General features: G+C 43.2%; 2 long non-coding RNA genes across 5 annotated transcripts in view; one reads left to right on the top strand and one right to left on the bottom strand.

Annotated features, from left to right (window-relative positions):
* Positions 1 to 3,042: 3,042 nt before the first annotated feature.
* Positions 3,043 to 12,645, bottom strand: LOC106570317 (uncharacterized). Of its 4 annotated transcripts, XR_001320645.2 has the most exons (4): positions 6,616 to 7,209; positions 5,138 to 5,251; positions 4,545 to 4,634; positions 3,056 to 3,115 (listed from the first exon to the last, which is right to left on the bottom strand). It is a non-coding gene; the product is annotated as an uncharacterized lncRNA (long non-coding RNA). The 4 variants fall into 4 exon arrangements; XR_006758941.1 differs by lacking the exon at positions 5,138 to 5,251 and having other exon boundaries at positions 3,043 to 3,115; XR_001320647.2 differs by lacking the exons at positions 5,138 to 5,251; positions 6,616 to 7,209 and adding an exon at positions 12,454 to 12,645.
* LOC106570316 (uncharacterized) overlaps positions 8,118 to 20,654 on the top strand; it is a 39,678-nt gene continuing 27,141 nt past the window's right edge. The window contains exon 1 of the long non-coding RNA XR_006758939.1: positions 8,118 to 8,646. This is a non-coding gene — a long non-coding RNA (uncharacterized lncRNA). The remainder of the gene's footprint in view (positions 8,647 to 20,654) is intronic.

The raw sequence follows: 20,654 nt of genomic DNA, 5'->3' as shown, positions 1-20,654 counted from the left end.
ACTGCTGTTGCCTAAAGCCTGTGTGAATGGGAATGAGGCCAGGTCAAAGGTTAGGATGGGGATCTGTCGTTTCAGATGGTAGTAAAAGGATGTTTAGCATTGTTGCTATCTCAGGACTCACTGAAATATACTAACTAGCTACTAGACAGTCTAATGACCATTGTAGTTATATTTCAGCTGATATATTAGTTACTATAGCTATGTTATTAGGTTGCATAATGTGAGCCCAGGTGATATATAATAATACAACAGGCTAATATAATGCATATGCCACTTAGCAGACGCTTTTAGCCTAAGTAGTTACCTTACTACCTTCAATCCTGATCTGATTATCAGAAATGCTCATCACTCACCTCAAACTGAATTAGATTAAAATGTGCTTAAAATTTCCTTTGATCAACTGAATTTGCAGGAGGCTTTAGAGAACAGAGTACATGGTTGCAAATGTCCTGGGAATCTTGCTGGGGTATGTGTGTGTGTTTGTGTTAAATTGTAGATGTGTTTTTTGATGCCAAATGGTTGTGCTCCACTTCTAGTCTAATCTGTGATTACATATATATACATGTTTCACTGCTCCACCAGAGTCCTTAGCTTAGTGAGGAGCTTGCATGGCACTATGGTGTTGAACGCTGAGCTGTAGTCAATGAACAGCATTCTCACATAGGCACTCCTTTTGTCCAAGTAGGAAAGGACAGTGTGGAGTGCAATAGACATTGCCTCATCTGTGGATCTGTTGGGGCGGTATGTGAATTGGAGTGGGTCCAGGGTTTCTGGGATGATTGTGTTGATGTGAGACATGACCAGCCTTGTGTCTGACTTACTGAGAATTTCCTCCAAAGCCTCTTACTTGGTATGTAGTCCTATGTTGGCTACATAGGACTTCATAGGACTCCTATGTTGGCTAGTATGCTTGGTTTTGGCTATCTTTTACATCCCTGAGAAGCCATTTTTATGCCAAAAATACTATACTGCGTTCTGAGTGCTTTCTCTCGAAATTCCATAGCAATGGTTCACATTATGCAAAGGAACTACTCAGTCCTATACAGTACCCCGCAGGTCATCTGCATATGACTGCCCTTACAAAAGACGATTGCAGTCAAAGTGAAGTATAACTGCGGTATGCTACAAATACTGCGTCCAAAATAACACAGCTTTTTTTTACTGCAGTAATTTTACAGTGTAACTGTAGTGCAGTTACTGCACTTTCACTGCAGTTTCAAAACGGCAGTCTTTTTTATGAGGGCGGAAAGGTTATTTTATTGGCTACATGACTGTCCATCTTTCATTTTACCCGCTTCCCAGTCTAAGGCTTCACAAAAGGTTGAATGATAAAAACAACACTTTTCGTGCACAAAACTCTAGTCGGCAAACATACAGAGAACATTGACAACAGGCTACTTTTGTTCGTGACAACCTAACGAGTCATTTGACATGTGCCGCCATGTAGCTCTAGCTCAAACAAAGTATAAAATGTACTCCTTGACTCTCCGGGCTGTGAATCAATAATGGTAGGTCACAGGCCAACAAATAACATATCCTTATCATGTGTGGAGTCTATGCTTTCACCACCTACCTACGTTGTTCTTGATGTACACTACCGGTCAAAGGTTTTAGAACACCTACTCATTCAAGGGTTTTTCTTTATTTTTACTATTTTCTACATTGTAGAATAATAATGAAGACATCAAAACTATGAAATAACACATATGGAATCATGTGGTAAGCAAAAAAGTGTTAAACAAATCTAAATATATTTTATATTTGAGACTCTTCAAAGTAGCCACCCTTTGCCTTGATGACAGCTTTGCACACTCTTGGCATTCTCTCCTCCTGGTAACCTGCCAGTCAACATCCACACTGAGCTAAAGGCTAGATCAGCCGCTTTCAAGGAGTGGGGCACTATTCCGGATGCTTATAAGAAATCCCGCTATGCCCTCAGACGAACCATCAAACAAGCAAAGCGGCAACACATAGACTGTTCTCTCTGCTGCCACATGGCAAGCAGTACCGGAGCACCAAGTCTAGGTCCAAAAGGCTCCTTAACAGCTTCTACCCCCAAGCCGTAAGACTGCTGAACAATTAATCAAATGGCCACCCGGACTATTTGCCAATGACACCCCCCCTTTGTTTTTACACTGCTGCTGCTCGCTGTTTATCATCTATGCATAGTCACTTTACCCCTACCTACATGTACAAATTACCTCGACTAACCTGTACTCGCACATTGACTCTGTACCGGTACTTCCTGTATATAGCCTTGTTATTGTAACTTTTTTCAAAACTTTTGTTTATTTAGTAAATATTTTCCTAACTCTATTTTCTTTGTTGTAAGTAAGCATGTCACGGTTTTCAGAGTATATGACACATTTGATTTGATTTGAATTTCTTTCTAAACCAAACAGACTTCATTTCAAATAACATTTTAATTTACACATGCTTCCTAAACAGCTGTAGACTAACAGTGAAATGCTTACTTACAGGCCCTTCCCAACAATAATAATAATATTTGTAAAAACATTTAGACAGTGCTTACTGTTACTTTCACGTGTCTTACTCTTTGTGCTAAACTTTGACGCTGAGCATCACACAGCCATATCAGCTTGGTCCTCCACATCCATCTTCAGTGTACATTTTGAATCAAATCAAATCAAATCAAATTTATTTATATAGCCCTTCGTACATCAGCTGATATCTCAAAGTGCTGTACAGAAACCCAGCCTAAAACCCCAAACAGCAAGCAATGCATGTGAAAGAAGCACGGTGGCTAGGAAAAACTCCCTAGGAAAAACTCCCTAGAAAGGCCAAAAACCTAGGAAGAAACCTAGAGAGGAACCAGGCTATGAGGGGTGGCCAGTCCTCTTCTGGCTGTGCAGGGTGGATATTATAACAGAACATGGTCAAGATGTTAAAATGTTCATAAATGACCAGCATGGTCAAATAATAATAATCATAGTAGTTGTCGAGGGTGCAACAAGCACGTCCGGTGAACAGGTCAGGGTTCCATAGCCGCAGGCAGAACAGTTGAAACTGGAGCAGCAGCACGGCCAGGTGGACTGGGGACAGCAAGGAGTCATCATACCAGGTAGTCCTGAGGCATGGTCCTAGGGCTCAGGTCCTCCGAGAGAAAGACAGAAAGAGAGAATTAGAGAGAGCATATTTAAATTCACACAGGACACCGGATAAGACAAGAGAAATACTCCAGATGTAACAGACTGACCCTAGCCCCCCGACACATAAACTACTGCAGCATAAATACTGGAGGCTGAGACAGGAGGGATCAGAAGACACTGTGGCCCCATCCGATGATGGGGCCACATATATCACTGATGTCCATGTGCACAAACATACATAGCCTTGTCCTACCAACATATTTTTCTGCATAACATCCTATTCTCTTCCCAACAGCAGAAATATGACAAACATACTGTATATAAGAATATATAACAATTATCTTGCCATGTAAATTCCTACACAGCCTACACAGAAATTACACATTACATTAAAAAAACAGACGCACACGCTTGAGAGTAGCACAATCACCAGTGTTACAGACTTTGGTTTTCCATATTATATTTAGAGGTCGGACGTTAGCATGTGGGGCGCACAGATTGGTGCCACCTCGTTAGTCAGTCTGTATTACACCTGTGCTTGTTGGTCATCTCATTAGAGGGAAGGTGTTTCACCTTGCTTGCTGTCTTTTTTGGTGTGTGGGTTTTTCTTTTGTTTGCCTCTTCTTTTGCAAATTTAGTGGGTCTCATGGTGGGTGTCTTTTAGGTCCCAGTTGTTGTTGCTAGTCAACTTTCAGTGGACGTCCCCATGAGTGTCCTTCCGAACCCCTCCTAAAACCCCACCTGTTTCTTTTACGTTGTCAGCGACTATTTGTTAATTCCCCTTTCTATTTGAGCAACAATGTTTGGTTCTTGCTGGGGAACGTAACACCAGATGGTGTGTCAAAGTATTGGCAAAGTAGTATGGATTGTACCGCCATCACTCAGTCACGTCATTACCATTGTTATCAACGTTTTACCACAGACTCCGCAGCCACATTGATGTCCAGAAGTAGAACAGGGGCTAATGACTGTTTTGACAAGTGTTGTAGTCGAGTCACTAAATCTTGAGTCCGAATCAAGTCCCAAGTCCCCTGTTCTCGAGCCAGAGTCCAAGTCACCAATGGTCGAGTCATGAGTTGGGTTACGAGTCCCTATGGCTGAAGACCCCGTGCTCGAGTCCTGGTCCAAGTGTTCAAGTCTGAGTCACTGGGTCCACCTTAACTCAAAATGAACATATAGTGTAGTGGCAAGAGGGATTTAGTCATTAAATAGTTTATCCATCTTCCTTTCTTTCTGTGCCACAAAAGGTTTGCATATATGCTGCTGGTAATGTTCCCAAGGCCAAAATGTTGCAGATAGGCCTGTCTGATAACTCTCCTCGCTTGCTCCCCACAGATCACCAGTGATGTAGGCTAGGCTACATGTGCCAGGTGTGACCAAGGCCTGCACAGTGGCCTGTACCATTGAGAACACTATAAATATAGTTGTTTTTACCCAGTGTCCTCTGCAGGCTTGAGACTGAAGCTCAGCTCGTTCTCAACAGGCTGCTTGCCAGGTCACTAAGCTCTCTGTGTCCACTGAGATCTGAGAGAGGAAGAGAGAGACAGACAGACAGACAGACAGACAGACAGACAGACAGACAGACAGACAGACAGACAGACAGACAGACAGACAGACAGACAGACAGACAGACAGACAGACAGACAGACAGACAGACAGACAGACAGACAGACAGACAGACAGACAGACCGACAGAGAGAGTGAGGGAGAGAAAGAGAGAAGAGGAAATACAGGGTTTTGAGTGAAACACGTGGACCGCAACTAAAGAATACCGGTAGTGGTCGTGCAAATAAGTTATGACCTTAACTCTGTCCTTTGGGGCACTCTTTTTACAACATTGACATTAAACAACAATTAAACCTGGACGGCGCAGGAGGGAATAGCCGCCGTTTTACGGGCTCCTGACTAATTGTGCTAATTTGTCAATTTTCTTTGCATTGATTTGAACTATTTTTGTACATAATGTTTCCAACATCGTTTCCTATGACCGAAAATAACTTCTGGACATTAGAACAACAAGTACTCACTTTGATCTGGTTAAGGATTTTTTTTCAATGAGTCGGTAGCAAAAGACATTCTGCTCTTCCCGGACCATGCCCAAATCCCCGTCATTCGTAAGAAGAGGCCGGTTAATGGGATACCTGATGAGTGGATAATCCGCCTTTACCTACTGTTCTGCTGGCAAACATGCAATCACTGGAGAATAATCTGGTTGAGCTCCATTCAAGACTATCCTATTAACGGGACATTAAAAACTGTAATATCCTATGTTTCACAGAGTCGTGGCTGACAAGAACATTAATAATATATAGTTAGCTGGGTTTTCTGTGCATCGACAGGACAGGACTGAACAACAGATCAGCGGGGGTGGGGTGTGTGCCTTTGTCAACAGTAGCTGGTCCGCGATCTCTAATATTAAGGAAGTCTCGAGGTTTTGCTCACCTGAGATAAGTGGTCAGATGAAGTGGATGCTAAGCTACAGGACTGTTTCGCGAGCACAGACTGGAACACACAGGCACATAGAGACATATGCATATGTTCCGGGATTCATCCGATGGCATTGAGGAGTTCATAGGCTTCATTAATAAGAGCATCGACAACATCATCCCCACAGTGACCGTAGGTACTGTAATATATCCAAACTCAACTGCACAGGAAACATCTGCACTGAGCTGGAGCTGCTGCTTTCAAGGAGCGGGACACTAATCTGGACACTTATAAGAAATCCCGCTACACCCCCGACGAACCATCAAACAGTCAAAGCTTCAATACAGGACTAAGATAAATCCTACTATATCAGCTCTGACGCTTGTCAGATGTGGCAGGGCTTGCAAACTATCACGGATTACAAACCCAGTCGCGAGCTGCCCAGTGACGCGAGCCGCCCAGTGACGCGAGCCAACCGAATAAGCTAAATGCCTTCTATGCTCGCTTCAAGGCAAGTAACACAATACCAGCTGTTCTGGACGACTGTGTGATCACGCTCTCCGTAGCTGATGTGAGTAAGACAGGTTATCATTCACAAGACTGCAGGACCAGACGGATTACCAGGACGCGTACTCAGAGCATGCGCTGACCAGATGGCAAGTGTCCTCACTGACATTTTCAACCTCTCCCTGACCCAGTCTGTAAAACCTACATGTTTCAAGCAGACCACCATTGTCCCCATGCTCAATAACGCCAAGGCATCCTGCCTAAATGCCTACCGTCCCGTAGCACTCACATGAAATGCTTTGTAAGGCTGGTAATGGCTCTCATTAACACCATCATCCCAGAAACCCTGGACCACTCCTATTCATATACCGCCCCAACAGATCCACAGATGATCTCACATACACAAATCTACAACAGAGTACACCCACTGCCCCCTCACCTGGCTACACTACCACTTAGAGAGAGATGGGGTGAGGGATGGAGGAAGAAGGAGAGAGACAGGGAGAGAAGAAAGGAGGAGAAAGAGACCCACAGATTATGATGTTTTTGTTCCAGCCCAGCACTAACACACCTTTCAACTTGTCCGTCACATAGTCCAGGCTGACAGAGGCCTTCCCCGCTGGAGGCAGACTACCTACACGTCTGGAACATGTCTGGACTCTGATTTGTCTCCTCCAATAGGAAGGCCTGCTGGCCAGAGCTCAACACATCATCATACTGCTCCCGCACCTGAGAGGGGACAGAGGAACACCGGTACTCATCAGACACAACTTAGTACAGAGGCATTCATCCAGGGGAGGGTGTTGTCTGACTGACACTCTAGTCAGGTCAATTTGGTTCACTGGGCTTTCGACAACGCAGTGGGTGGGGAACAGAGGAGGCTGATAGGAGGAGCTATGGAAGAACGGGCTAATTGTAATGCCTGGAATGGAATCAATCTCCTTGCCAAAATCCTCAAAATTAATTACAGATTTCTGGAGTTATCTTCAATTAATTCGGACTATTTTGAGACTGGCTACGTCGTCTCAAGATGCCTGACTGGTCCTATCTGGCTGGCCGGACCTATCTGGCTGGCCTCTCTCTCTCTCTCTCTCTCTCTCTCTCTCTCTCTCTCTCTCTCTCTCTCTCTCTCTCGCTCCTCTCTCGCTCCTCTCTCGCTCTCTCTGGTTTTCTCACTCCATCACTCTCCATATCTCTCTCTCTTCTTGTCCTGCTCTCTCTCACTATCCCTGTGTCTCCTTCTCCTTCTCTTTTATCTCTGTCCTTTATTTTTCTCTCTCTCCTTTCTCTTTGTCTCTTTCTCTCTCTCTCTCTCTCTTTCTCCCTGTCTCTCTTGCTCCTCTTTCTCACACTTCTCTCTCTCCCCTCTCTCACACTCCTCTCTCTCCCTTACCCTCTCTCTCCCTGTCTCTCTCTCGCTCTCCCTATCTCTCTCTCTCACACTCTTTCTCTCTCTCTCTCTCTGCTCTCTCTCTCTCATCTTTCTCTTTCTCTCTCTCTCTCTCTAGTTCTCGCTCTCCCTTACCCTTTGTCTCGCTCTCCCTATCTCTCTCCCTGTCTCTCTCTCGCTCTTGCTCTTGCACTCGCTCTCGCTCTCCCTAATGCTCTCCCATTCCCTCTCTCATTTCTTTTTCGCTCTCTCTCTCTAGCTCCTCTCTCTCCCTTAGCCTATCTCCCTCCCTGTCTCTCTTTCGCTCTTGCTCTCATTCTCCTAACGCTCTCTATCCCATCCCCTCTCTCATTTCTATTTCGTTCTCTCTCTAGCTCCTCTCTCTCCCTTACCCTTTCTCACTCCCTGTCTCTCTCGCTGTCTCTCTCGCTCTTCCTAACTCTCTCCCTATCCCTCTCCCTGCTTCTCTCTCTCCCTGTCTCTCTCGCTGTCTCTCTCGCTCTCGTTCTTCCTATCTCTCTCCCTATCTCTCCCTGCCTCTCTCTTTTCTCTCTTAGCTCTCTCTCTTTTCTTTCTCTTTCTCTCTCTTGTTCTCGCTTTCGTTTAGCCTGTCTCTCGCTCTCCCTGTCTCTCCCTGTCTCTCTCTCGCTCTTGCTCTCACACTTGCTCTTGTTCTCCCCATCTCTCTCTCTCTGCCTCTCTCTCGCTCTCTTTTTCTCTCTCTCGCTCTTCCTCTTTTTTTCTCTTTCTCTCATTCTCGCGCTCCCTTACCCTTTCTCTCGCCCTCCCTATCTCTCCCTGTTTTTCTCTCTCACTCCTCTCGCACTAGCTCTCGCTCTCCCTATCTCTCTCCCTGTCTCTCTCTTTCTCTCTTTCTTTCTCTTTTTCTCAGTGTAAACACATTCTGGCCAGGCCACAGCTCCCCTCATGCTCTCACATCACACTCCCCCTACAAGTCTCTGTTAACATTCTCACTTTGTGATTAGAGAGATACCCTTCCAGGGCCACCCACGCCCAACTAACACCACACGCCATCCCCTACATAGAGTGTGATGTGTGTGTGTCCCACATTCAGCTTAAAATCATACTTCACAAAACCACATTTAATTCCACACAGTGTGCTCTCAGGCTTTAAATGAATGTGTAATCACGTAGCTAGCTGTCGAGTCCAACTGGGAAACAAGACTGGGTTACGCTGATCCAGGATGTAGGGTACGTTTTGTGTTTTTTATTCCCTTCAGTCTGTGCATGGCTCTCATCACTACGATCATACAGACTGTGCTAAATTGACGGTGGGTAGATCATGTTTCTGACCAAACAGATTTGGGGTTTGGTTTGCTATAGCTTGTCTTGAAATCTAAACTGTGTCAGAGTTAGAGACACATGTGAACTGACCTCAGTTCAGTTAAGTTGCGTAACATGTAATTAACATACTGTTACATGTATAATTATATATGGTCCATTTTGTTTCCATTGGCGTGAATGAAAGACAAAAATACATTAAATAAACATGTGATGACGCAGACTATGATCAATAAATAAATAATGTGAAATGTTTGATAAGCAGTTGAACCTTGTAGGTCCTGGACCCAGATTAAGTCCCCAACTGAAGTTATATCTAGAGCAGAGTACTGTGTCGCAGTTGCAATGTCTTTATCATGTCTGCACAGTATGGCTAAACAAGGGGAGTGTCACAATTATGGGAAGTATGCTCCCTCTATGATTATCTCTCTCCCTCCCTCCAGCCAGGGCTGCTGAATACGTTAGCAACTGACTGTCAGCGGTGTAAAGTAACTAAGTAAAAATACTTCTACACTTTGTAGTATCCGTTGATCATGTAATGCTTCCCTTGAATGTTGTAGTATACTGTGTAAAATATTACACTACACACTGTAGAATCCCTTGATCACGTAGTACTTACTTTAGAACGTTTTGCTCAATTGGACTGCTAGCTAGTTACTGCTAGCTTCGTCGATGACGTTTTGATTTTAACTTGCTCATGCAGGGGACTTCCTCTGAGTTTTCCCCTCGATCATGTCGTGCTTACTATAGAATTTTGTAGTATACTTTAGAATACTATACTTCACACTGTATCCCTTGATTGATTTAAAATATATATATATATTTTAAATAAAGGTTAAATATATACATATATATATATATATATATATATATATATATATATATTTAACCTTTATATAACTAGGCAAGTCGGTTAAGAACAAATTCTTATTTACAATGAAGGCCTACCCCAGCCAAAACCTCCCCTAACCCGGACGACGCTTGGCCAATTGTGCGCCACAGTATGGGAATCCCGATCACGTCCGGTTGTGATACAGTCCGGGATCGAACTAGGTTCTGTAGTGACGCCTCTCGCACTGAGATGCAGTGCCTTAGACTGCTGTGCCACTCGGGAGCCATTTCTTTTTTTAAAGTTTAACATTTATGTCCATTGTTGTCTTAATTCAAATATCGTTACACATTTACAGCTAACCCACATGAACAAATACTATGGTCTAAATACTTTACTATTACTATATTTATATACTATAGTAATCACTGTAGTATTTTTTCTGACTTTACTGTAGTATTCACTGTAGTGTTTTTGTGGACATGACTAGTATACTATAGTATTCACTGTAGTGTTTTGCGAACATGACTGTAGTATAGTGTAGTATTCACAGTAGTGTTTTTGCAGACTTTACTGTAGTATACTATAGTATTCACTGTAGGGTTGTTGGGACATGACTGCAGTATACTATGGTATTCACTGTAATGTTTTTGTGGACATGACTGCAGTATACTATAGTATGTTGAAAGCAGAACGAGGGAGAGCTCAGTTTGTTGCTTTGGAAAGTTTGTTGTTTTGAAAGTGTATTGAAAAGTTTCTTTAGTAGCTAGCTAAATTTTGAGTTTGGATCAAACATGTAATATTTGGTGTACCACAGGGCAGCTCTCTAGGCCCTCTACTCTTTTCTATGTTTACCAATTACCTACCACTGGCATAAAACAAAGCATATGTGTCCATGTATGCTGATGATTCAACCACATACGCATTGGCAACCACAGCTAATGAACCCTTAACAAAGAGTTTTAGTCCATTTTAGAATGGGTGGCCAGAAATAAAACTAAGACCATTCTATTTGGTACAAATAATTTCCTAAGTTCTAGACCTCCGCTGAATCTGGTAATGAAGGTGTGGCTGTTGAACAAGTTGAGGAGACTAAATTGATTGGTGTTACCTTAGATTGTAAACTGTCATGGTCAAACATATAGATTCAATGGTTGTAAAGATGGTGAGAGGTCTGTCCGTAATAAAGAGATGCTCTGCTTTTTTGACACCATACTCCAAAAAGCAAGTCCTGCAGGCTCTAGTTTTGTCTTATCAAGATTATTATCCAGTCGTGTGGCTGAGTGCTGCAAGGAAAGACATAGTTAATCTGCAGCTGGCCAAGAACAGAGCGGCACGTCTTGCTCTTCATTGGGCTGATATAAATACTATGCATGCCAGTCTCTTTTGGCTGTTGAGGTAAGACTGACTGCATCCCTTCTTATTTTTATAAGAAACATTAATGTGTTGAAAATCCCAAATTGTTTGCATAGTCAACTTACACACAGCTCTGACATACACACTTACCCAGCAGACATGTCACCAGGGGTCTTTTCACAGTCCCCAAATCCAGAACAAAATCAAGAAAGTGTACAGTATTAAATATATCCATTATTGCACAGAACTCCATTCCATCTCATATTGCTCAAATGAACAGCAAACCTGGTTTCAAAAAACAGCAACACCTCACGGCACAACGCCTCTCCCCTATTTGACCTAGATAGTTTGTGTGTATGCATTGATATGTAGGCTACGTGTGCCTTTTTTTATTGATGTAGTTCTGTCCTTGAGCTGTTCTTGTCTATTAATGTTCTGTATTATGTCATGTTTCATGTTTTGTGTGGACCCTAGGAAGAATATCTGCTGCTTTTGCAACAGCTAATGGGGATACTAATAAAATACCAAATAGTGTTCACTGTAGTGTTTTTGTGGATTTTACTGTAGTATTTTGTAGTAACACTTGCCGACTAGGGTTAGCTAAAATGTCACAGCTACCAGACTATGACAGTTAATGTTTAATGAGGGGAACACCTCAAACATAACATTAGACACACAGGTTCATGACAGGCCACCTATTGGGAAAGCCAACTGTTCAGAGCAACGCAATGGACTAGACAACACCGTAGCAAAAATATACCATTTTTATTACAATTCTAACTTGTAAATGTTACAGCTTCTAGGCCCGTTAAATGGAAACAATACAGAGGTAGATAAAGAAAAAGCAACGTTTATTGAAGCTTAGACGATTAGGTTTGCTTGTGACACATAACACATTAACACCAAAATCACTTCTTAGATATATTACTTCCACTAGGTAGCGTTCTGAAATACAAAAGTATTTTAACTGAGATTCAGCTGACCAAGTTCACAAGATGACCAAAAACAGTGCCAAACAACACTTCCGATGATAGAAAATAACAGTTAACCACCGCATGTACATAAAGAGATATTTTAGAAGTACAAAGGACTTTACTTAAAGACAGTCACCTTATTGGAGGGCACTGCCAATAAACTGCCTGGAAATCAAACCAGCAAACCCTCAAAATGTAACAAGTACTTTCGGTTATTAGGGAAAATGTATGGAGTAAAAAATTACATTATTTTCTTTAGGAATGTAGTGAAGTAAAAGTAAGTAATGTTGTGAAGTAAAAGTAAGTATATAAATAGTAAAGTAAAGTACAGATACCCCAAAAAAGTACTTAAGTACTTTACACCACTGCTGGTCAGTAATCATTCAGTTCAATTACTTTCACTTTCTTCGGCACTGGGATGAATAAACTCACTGATGGTCAAACTCAACTCAAACCATTCAGAACAATCGACCACAACTTGTTCACAGAAATAAACCAACAGCTACGATGCCATACAACCTATACCCACAAAGGACATTCCAAGTACAAAGCTCTCACCTGAACATGACCAAGGAGTGCTTGTATACATTTCCTGCATGTCCTCCCCTAATAAAGGTGCACAGGGAAACACTGACGAAAACATTGGTTCCTAGCCTGTCGCACAATATTCTTCAGTCACTGCATTGTAATTTATTGAGGTTTAGGTGAGGGTTATGGTTATGGTGCTGCCCATCTGCTGTGGGACTCTAGTTAAAGAGAAGGAGGAGGCAGAGATGCAGTTCAGTTTAAGAGTCTATATAGATTCAGGTCATGCAGATGATACATGGTTGACAGTTGACATGAGATTCGTCTTGACTTGAGACTTGGTTGGCTTTGTATGGAGTATGCTTTATCTAAAAGGAGACACAGAAAGGTGCAAATAACGGGCAATAACATATATAATGAATTGGCTGTTAATGGCAATAATCAATGACAATATGCAAATGCAATAAGCATATAAATGGGTAAAGCTATGTATAAATATAGCAGCACTTAACAATGAATGGCCAGAAAGGGGGTGCAATAGCAGGCTAGTTTATCAATGGCTACATAGCATATCACAGCATGGTAAGCAATCAAACAATATAAAACTAACAGAAGTAGAAAGCATAGCAATGAAGCAGGCCTAATAAGCATAATAAAGGAAATGCACAAAAAGTGCAACAATTATTAACGTGTGACCATTGACACTACAAGTACCAAAGAGAACAACTAAGCTACCAGTCAGGTGAAGTATGGTGTCCAATAGAGGTCACTGTTTGAAAGCAGCTAGGAATCAAAGAAAGCACTGGAACCACGGCAAAATCGGTGGGATCAAATGAAGCTTTGGACGTCATTGATAACGTACTTCTGATAAAGTAAAACACGCATCAGCACACTACTTCAATGTTAGCTGCTTAGCGATTTTGACGCATACCTCAGATCTCTGGTATCAAACGTAGCATCACTAGTTTGAGTACGACAAACAACTCTTACAAACAACAACCAGTATGTTTCATTGAAATGTAAGTACAAACCTTTTACCTTATAGAAAAGGATAAGAAGAGGACTCCTTCACCATTGTTTGTTTTGTGTAGTTGATATCAGCCTCTAATAGCTGTGAAATGCTAATGGCACAGTCAAACAGCCATTTTGAGTATATTGCTTAGCATGTAGAGTAGGGAACTATGGAACATTCAGGGACTTCAGGGTATGAAGGCAAATCCTGTTGAAGGCACACTATTTAGAAAATAGTTTTATGTGAAACCACGCTTTCTGCATTGTTGTTCAAATAATTTGTTTTATTTAGTATAGTAAACTCAGCAAAAAAATAAACGTCCCTTTTTCAGGACCCTGTCTTTCAAAGATAATTAGTAAAAATCCAAATAACTTCACAGATCTTCATTCTAAAGGGTTTAAACACTGTTTCCCATGCTTGTTCAATGAACCATAAACAATGAACATGCATCTGTGGAATGGTCGTTAAGACACTAACAGCTTACAGACGGTATGCAATTAAAGTCACAGTTATGAAAACTTAGGACACTAAAGAGGCCTTTCTATTGACTCTGAAAAACACCAAAAGAAAGATGCCCAGGATCCCTGCTCATCTGCGTGAACGTGACATACTGCAAGGAGGCATGAGGACTGCAGATGTGGCCAGGGCAATAAATTGCAATGTCTGTACTGTGAGACGCCTAAGACAGCGCTACAGGGAGACAGGATGGACAGCTGATCATCCTCGCAGGGGCAGACCACGTGTAACAACACCTGCACCGGATCGGTACATCCGAACATCACACCTGCGGGACAGGTACAGGATGGCAACAACAACTGCCCGAGTTACACCAGGAACGCACAATCCCTCCACCAGTGCTCAGACTGTCCGCAATAGTCTGAGAGAGGCTGGACTGAGGGCTTGTAGGCCTGTTGTAAGGCAGGTCCTCACCAGACATCACTGGCAACAACGTCGGCTATGGGCACAAACTCACCGTCGCTGGACCAGACTGGACTGGCAAAAAGTGCTTTTCACTGATGAGTCTCGGTTTTGTCTCATCAGGGGTGATGGTTGGATTCGCATTTATCGTCGAAGGAATGAGCGTTACACACGAGGCCTGTACTCTGGAGCGGGATCGATTTGGAGGTGGAGGGTCCATCATGGTCTGGGGCAGTGTGTCACAGCATCATCGGACTGAGCTTGTTGTCATTGCAGGCAATCTCAACGCTGTGCGTTACAGGGAAGACATCCTCCTCCCTCATGTGGTATCCTTCCAGCAGGCTCATCCTGACATGACCCTCCCTCCAGCATGACAATGCCACCAGCCATACTGCTCATTCTGTGTGTGTTTTCCTGCAAGACAGGAATGTCAGTGTTCTGCCATGGCCAGCGAAGAGCCCGGATCTCAATCTCATTGAGCACATCTGGGACCTGTTGGATCGGAGGGTGAGGGCTAGGGCCATTCCCTCAGAAATGTTCGTGAACTTGCAGGTTCCTTGGTGGAAGAGTGGGGTAACATCTCACAGCAAGAACTGGCAAATCTGGTGCAGTCCATGAGGAGGAGATGCATTGCAGTACTTAATGCAGCTGGTGTCCAAACCAGATACTGACTGTTACTTTTGATTATGACCCCCCCTTTGTTCAGGGACACAATATTTCATTTCTGTTAGTCACATGTCTGTGGAACTTGTTCAGTTTATGTCTCAGTTGTTGAATCTTGTTATATTCATACATATATTTACACATGTTAAGTTTGCTGAAAATAAACGCAGTTGACAGTGAGAGGACGTTTCATTTTTTGCTGAGTTTATAAGCTTCTGTCTTAAGCATCCTAAATAATGCCATATATTCAGTTTTTGAAAAATTGTAAACTTGAAGGATAGAAAGGGAAGCATGATGTAAAACTGGCATTCCAACTGATTATAAGCTACTAAAGCTAACGACTTACCGCTGCACCACAGTTTTGATGTAAGCAGTGGAGGAAAGAAATGTCTATCTGATGATCACACGCTGCTATTTATTGCTGACCAGCAGATATCACTAATGTGCATTGTGAACAGATAATGAAGCTCCGAGTAATGACGCGTTTTTCGGCACAGAAAGCCATGGTTTCCCATCACTAGCTCAAATGTTCAGCTCTGTCTGGGTGAAGGACCCGGATTGAAAGGAGGCACCCTCAAAACTGCCCATATAAATATCTTGCCAAAGAGTTATGTAGTGCCCTCTGTCCCCACATCAGCATAGAGATGGGTAGAGGGCACACCTGCCTGAATGCCCTCCCCCGCATCCACGTCACCGAGCAGGAAATTCTGTACAAAGATTAAAAACCAACTGACAGTTCATTTTGGCTTTAACAGTATAAATCATTTTCATTCATCAGACAAAATGGTATGATATGGTATGTGACTTGAAGTCCTAAGCATTATGATTGTCTGAATAGAGCAAGCCACTATCTCGGTATGTATTATCAGTTCTCTGATCTGATCTGGTGGACCCACTAAACACAAATACTTTGTTTGAAAATTATGTTTGAGTGTTGTAGTGTGCCTCTGGCTATCTGTAAGTACAATGTTAATAAATAATCAACAACATAGTCATGCCATGTGGTTTGCTTAATATACGGAATTTGAAATAATTGAAGAATATTTTAAACCACATACTTTTAGACTTTAACTCAAGTATTATTTTGCTGGGTGACTTTCACTTTTACTTGGGTCATATCTTTACTTTTAAGCAAGTTTGACAATTGGGTACTTTTCCACCACTGCTGACTATACAAATCACATCATCTGCTTCATCCTATGTTCATCTCCCTCTGTCTCTCTGTCTCTCTGTCTCTCTGTCTCTGTGTCTCTGTCTCTCTGTCTGTGTCTCTGTCTATCTCGCTCTCTCTCTCTCTCTCTCTCTCTCTCTCTCTCTCTCATCCTCTAATCTTCTCTTCTCCCCTATGTTTGAAGAAGAAGCAGGGGAGAGTCTGTCTTGTTTGCTCAGTCTGATTGCATGGGTGCCCATTATTTCTATATTTTTCCATATCTTTGTGGATGTTTGGCTTTTCCCAGAACAACAGAACCTCCTATAGGTTTTGATATGGTTTTGGTATCCATTACTGGTCAGGAGAAGAACCCTTTACATCCCAGTGGATCAGTCATGAGAGAACCGCGGATATAGTACATGTTTGTGCTGTATCAGTATGTACTGTTTACTCTTTGACCTAGTTCCTCTGCCTCTGCCCAAACGTCTCTGGAAGAAATAGAGAGAGAGAAAGAGAGAGAGAGAGAGAGAGAGAGAGAGAGAGAGAGAGAGAGAGAGAGAGAGAGAGAGAGAGAGAGAAAATAGAGATTTTCCTTCGCTTTGGCCCTCCTGCTGAGAAACAGCTGATGAGATGGAAACACAGGGGGAGGAGAGGGGGAGGAGAGGAGGAGAGGGGGAGGTGAGGAGGAGAGGATGAGGAATACACACAACCAGGTGGAGGAGAATTCATGTTGCACACAGACCTCTGGCAGAAGGTCATAGAGAGGTAAAATACTAAAATAAATGTTTTGAATAAATCAAAACATTATATACAAGACTTCAGACCTTAGGTACCTTTTCTTTACCGCTACTGATCTTCCAGTGCCCAACCAGGGTTTTCCCTTACTTCAGAAGGCCATATAGAGTCATAGATAGCTACTGTATGTGGGCCGTGTGGGTACAGTAGATGATAGATCTGCATTTCAAGTGATCTCATGTCTGTTACCAGGCTGTTTTTGGCAGGCAGGCAGGTGGACAGGCAGGCAGGCTTACAGACGGGCGGATCGACGTGAATAAAGTTCCATGGAGAATCAGATTACAGTACGTATCTACTGTATGTAGATCTCGTCTTGATTTCACTCTCACATGCCACCCGCAGAAGAGCTACTTTAACACCCCCCATGCACAAACACATACACACACATGCACACACATGCACACACATGCATACTGCACCCACCACCACACTGCCGTGCATGCATGCACAAACTCTGAGTTGTTGATCCAAATAGGATCATCAACAGTAAGTCGTATAAATACCACTGGTTTTCCCATCCTTTGGAACTTTCCCTTCCATCAGCCAGCATCAGAGAATGTATGTTTACCTGCATTAGTAGCTAAAAGAGAAAAATCAATATTAAGATACGCTCTTAAATATGCACTTAAATCTTTTTGTGGACATAAAGATGTGTTGGAAATAAAACATGCTGTGATTTTCTAACAACAAATGTAGTTGAACCATTGCCACACACATATGCCCGTTGGTATATTATTGCAGGCTTTGACACGTTCCAGATATTTCCCTGCAGAAACTGTATTGAGTTTATTGGTTGCTGTGTTGTGCTCCAGGGGTCATCCTATACTTGTTGTCATCATTGCTATTAATATCTGGAGTGTGACTTGTCTGTGAGGTCTGCGAGGTGGCGTCAGCGCTCGTGACCTGTCAGACAGTCAGCTAGCTGCTGTCACTCAAACAGTGATTACCAGATCTCCAGACCTGGGGCAAATACACAGCTCAAACACTTTCAAGCACTAGAGCTGCACGTGGAACCATTGGAATAGTCCTAAATGTGCAAACTAAGCTTAATCAATCACATACTGTACGTCAAAATATTTTCAACATATTTGATTACATTAAAGTACTTCAAACTTTCCAGCCTTGGTGCATCGGTACCGCCTGCCGTGCGGTAGCAGAAAGAGAAGGCCATGACTAGGGTGGCTGGAGTCGTCGACAATTTTTAGGACCTTCCTCTGACACCACCTGGTATAGAGGTTCGGGATGGCAGGGAGCTCGGCCCCAGTGATGTACCCTACGTACCTTTTAAGTAAATACCTGCTCATATCTGCACCATAGAATTAACCCTGTTGCTACCCTCATGTCTTTATGATACTGGTCCTTTTATTGTTTAGAAATGTGAATAATACTTCTAGTAGCTACACATGATCCCTCTGACCACAGGACCTACTGTGAATTCAGACCGGAGGATTTGACCTCATTTCAACTCTGGTACTGTTTGCTGTAAAGCTCTGCCAATGATAAATCCCCGTGTGTGTATGTGTGTTGTGTTTGTGTGTGTGTGTGTGTGTGTCAGTGAAACTCCTGCCTATCTGCCATCCTCACAGTCTGGGTGATGTGTCGACGCGCCAGGCAGTCGCTGCCCCACACACACACACACACACACACACACACACACACACACACACACACACACACACACACACACACACACACACACACACACACACACACACACACACACACACACACACACACACACACACACGTGTCAGGTGACACGGCAGAAAACGTTTGTTTCAAAGATTTTTGTTTGACAACAAAAGGTTTTTCCTTCTTTGAAGGGCCTAACCTTCACGCTCAGAAACACACACAGACATGCATACGCAAGCCTGCACAGACACATATGTACACACACAGAGACGCACGCAGGCACACACACACAAACAAACAGCCGTCTGGTATTTCAGTGAGGACCCAGGTATAGACTCAGACAGACAGAGCCATCCAGTGTCAACAGCATCCACCGCCAGCTACCACCGCCAGCTACCACCGCTCTCTCTCTCTCTCTCTGCATGTGTGTGTGTGTGTGTGTGTGTGTGTGTGTGGATAGTAAATGAAGGAAAACATTTGGACAAGTGGGGACATTTCGACAGTCCCCACAAGGAAAAAGGCTATTTTAGGCTTAGGGGGTCAGGTTTAGGGTTAGGAGTTAGGGTTAGGTTTAATGTTAGGGTTAAGGTTAGGGTTAGGTTTAATGGTTAGGGGTTAGGGGTTAGGGAAAATAGGTTTTTGAATGGAAATCAATTGTTTGATCCCCACAAGGATAGTAAAACAAGTGTGCGTGCGTGTGTGTGTGTGTGTGTATGTTGAGAGATGGAGAATCATATCATCTCAGATTCAGCTTTTTTCACATTAAATATTCCCTGAATCATTGAAAAGGTCAATAGTTCAGAGCTCTAGAGCAGGTCTGAATGATTACATTTTCAAACAGCATCATTACATCCACATGTAACATTTAGTAACCAGGTCAACAGAATTCCAGACATCAGGAAGGTGAGAAGGACAGTAGAGGCTTGGCTAAGCTCAGATGTGTGAAAAGGTTACTATAGTCCAGAACCAGTGTTTGCCACTGGAAGCCTCTGGCTGTGTCCGAATGGCATCCCATTCCCTGTATAGTGCACTACTTTTGATCAGAGCCCTATGGGCCCTGGTCAAATGTAATGCACTACATAGGGAATAGGATGCCATTCGGGGCACAGCCTCTGTGTGTGTCAGGAGTGAGAAGAACTCTGCAGCACATTTCCTCTGGTCTGATTGACTTCCTGTCTCCGTGCCACTCTCCTTCCTCCCATTCAACTAAGTTCTTTATTTTCAGGCCAGGTCATTGTGTTCCAGAGACCAGTCTGACCACCGTTTTCAGACACTCTGCAGAGTAGTGGACAGGATAGTGGACAGTGTAAATCCAATACAATTTTATTTGTCATATGCTTCGTAAGCAACAGGTGTAGACTAAGAGGTAAATGCTAACTTACGGGCCCTTCCCAACAATGCAGAGAAAAATAACAACAGGAGGAATAAATACACAATGAGTAATGATAACTTGGTTATATACACGGGGTACCAGTACCCAGTCGATGTGCAGGGGTACGAGGTAATTGAGGTAGATATTACTAGGCAACAGGATAGATAATAAATGGTAGCAGCAGCATATGTGATGAGTCTAAAGAGTTAGTTCAAAGAGGGTTAATGCAGATAGTCTAGGTAGTTATTTGGTTACTATTTATCAGTCTTATGGCTTGGGGGTAGAAGCTGTTCAGGGTCCTGTTGGTTCCAGACATGGTGCATCGGTACAGCATGCAGTGCGGTAGCAGGGAGAACAGTCTATGACTGGGGTGGCTGGAGTCTTTGACAATTTAGGGCCTTCCTCTGACACCGGCTGGTATAAAGGTCCTGGATGGCAGGGAGCTCGGCTCCAGTGATGTACCCTCTGTGGTGCCTTGCGGTCGGATGCCAAGCAGTTGCCATACCAAGCACTGATGCAGCCAGTGGTGCAGCTGTAGAACCTTTTAAGGATCTGAGGGCCCATGCCAAATCTTGTCAGCCTCCTGAGGGGGTCGAGGTGTTGTCATACCTTCTTTACGACTGTGTTGGTGTGTGTGGACCATGTTAATTCCTTAGTGATGTGGAACTTGAAGTTCTCGACCCGTTCCACTA

The sequence above is a fragment of the Salmo salar genome, chromosome ssa14, assembly GCF_905237065.1.
Source record: "Salmo salar chromosome ssa14, Ssal_v3.1, whole genome shotgun sequence".
Classification (NCBI taxonomy): domain Eukaryota; kingdom Metazoa; phylum Chordata; class Actinopteri; order Salmoniformes; family Salmonidae; genus Salmo; species Salmo salar.
The sequence above is the reverse complement of the archived record's forward strand: the minus strand, read 5'-3'. Positions and strand labels throughout refer to the sequence as shown.